This window comes from Triticum dicoccoides, chromosome 2B (assembly GCF_002162155.2).
Source record: "Triticum dicoccoides isolate Atlit2015 ecotype Zavitan chromosome 2B, WEW_v2.0, whole genome shotgun sequence".
NCBI lineage: Eukaryota > Viridiplantae > Streptophyta > Magnoliopsida > Poales > Poaceae > Triticum > Triticum dicoccoides.
This window is the reverse complement of record NC_041383.1, coordinates 697,700,322-697,702,683: the sequence shown is the minus strand read 5'-3', so window position 1 is coordinate 697,702,683 and position 2,362 is coordinate 697,700,322.

Sequence of the window (2,362 nt, the reverse complement as noted above, 5' to 3'; positions counted from 1 at the left end):
ATGCAAACTAGGCTTTGTGATGTTGCTGATTTCAGTCCCTGTTCTGCTGTTATTGTTATGCCATGTAAACGTGATGCTACAGAGAGATCCAAGCATATTTTGAGATACTTCAGTAAGGATGTTTTGAACATATGGTTATTCTCTATCCATTCATGCCCCTGTTTGCAATTATGGAGTAGTCTAGCATGTCACTTCCTTTCTCTACTTTTGCTATAAAATGTTTCCTGGCAGATTGTTTACATGTTATTCAATTTTGCCAAGGTTGTTGTAGTTGATCCTTGCATGCTATGAACTTTTTCTTGCCTTGGTTAGTTTCATAAACATGTCTTCTTGCTGATGCTATGTTTATATTGTCATGAAATGACTTGCGGTGAGTGAATCGAGCTCGTGAAGTAGTGTACTTGCTGTTGCTGTTTTGCTAGACTGAATCTGTTATTTCGTGATGCTATGTAAACCTGCTGCTACAAGTCATTCTATGCATAATCTGGAGATGTTCACTAAGGATGTTTTGTTATACATGTCTTTCTCTATCCATCCATGCCCCTGGTTTCATTTATAGATTCCTGTAGATCGTTGTTATCATGCTCCAAAGTTGCTAAATAATGTTGCTGTCAGCCTATTAACATTAAGTTCAGTTTTCCCATGTGATTTGCTAGTGATCCATGCGCCCTATGAACTTGCTATTGCCATGGTTAGCTTCATAAACATGTCATCTTGCTGTTGGTTGCCTTGGCATGCCATGTATTGCTCTGTGGTGAGTGTTTCAAGCTCACCAACATGCCTACTTATTGTTGTTCCTGCCATGTATGAATCTGTCATATCACTTGCTATGTTTACATGAGTGCCATCATATTTTCTGTGCCCTTTTGGCTCATGGTCAGTAAGGGACTTTTTTTCTATGCAATTAGTATATTCATTCCATGCCTTTGTTTGTCATGATAAGTTCCTGTAACACGTTGTTTGATAGATCTAAACATTGCAACCTGATGTTATTTCTGCTAAACCTGAAACTGTTATCATTTGCAATCTTGCCATGTGTGTTTGAGCATGTTCTAGTGATTTTTGGAGATAACTCAGTGTTCATGTTTTGTTATGCTTACCTCTACATCATGACCATGCCTTTTGTTTTCATATTGTGGTGCTGTAGCATGTTGTTTTGATGCTTGCAATATGCCTAGTTGCTGTTTTGGGCAGATTTTTGTTATGTCTTGTTTGGAGTGTATGTGTTGCACCGTTGCTCCGTTTTGAGTGTGCTCTATATGAAACTTGCTTAGAATTGCATGTAGTTTCATATTATCATGTTGCATCCTTGTTTTGAGGTGTTTTCTCGATGTTTGGGTGAATTTTGCATCAATGCCATGTTTGACTTGTTTTCCTCATCTTCTAGGCCGTAGCTCCGAATTAAATGAACTTTATATGTAACTTGACTAGAATCTCATGTAGATCATCTTGGTGCATCTTAACTTGCTGTTTAACAACTTGAACATAAGGTTTATTCAGATCTGGACCAATTTCGAAATTTGCATATGAGGACTTACCGGAATTGTTATATGTTGTTTTCGGCCTCATTTAAACCTGCCTTGATGTGTTGCTTTTGCTTGCATCATCCCTTGCCATGAGTAGCTTCATGTAGTCTTGTCTTGCATCATACTTGTTTGTGCATCATGTCATGTTCATGTGTGGTGTGTTTACCATGTTGTGTGCTTCTTCTCGATAGTTCCCATTTCGTTGCGATCGTGCGGATTCGTTCGTCTACGCTTGGTTCGTCTTCGTGGTTTCATCTTCTTCATGGACTCGTTCTTCTTCCTAGCGGGATTTCAGGCAAGATGACCGTTATCCTAGATCTCACTACTATCATTGCTATGCTAGTTGCTTCGTTCTATCGCTTTGCTGCGCTACCTATCTTTTTCTCATCAAGCCTCCCAAATTGCCATGAACCTCTAACCTTTGACACCCTTCCTAGCAAACCTTTGCTTGGCTATGTTACCGCTTTTGCTCAGCCCCTCTTATAGCGTTGTAAGTTGCAGGTGAAGTTGAAGATTGCTCCATGCTGGACATGTTTATGTTGGGATATCACAATATCTCTTATTTAATTAATGCATCTATATACTTGGTAAAGGGTGGAAGGCTCGGCCTTATGCCTGGTGTTTTGTTCCACTCTTGCCGCCCTAGTTTCCGTCATATCGGTGTTATGTGCCCGGATTTTGCGTTCCTTACGCGGTTGGGTGATTTATGGGACCCCCTTGACAGTTCGCTTTGAATAAAACTCCTCCAACAAGGCCCAACCTTGGTTTTACCATTTGCCTCACCATCACCTACATTTCCCTTGGGAGTAATTAACCGAGGGTCATCTTTATTTTAG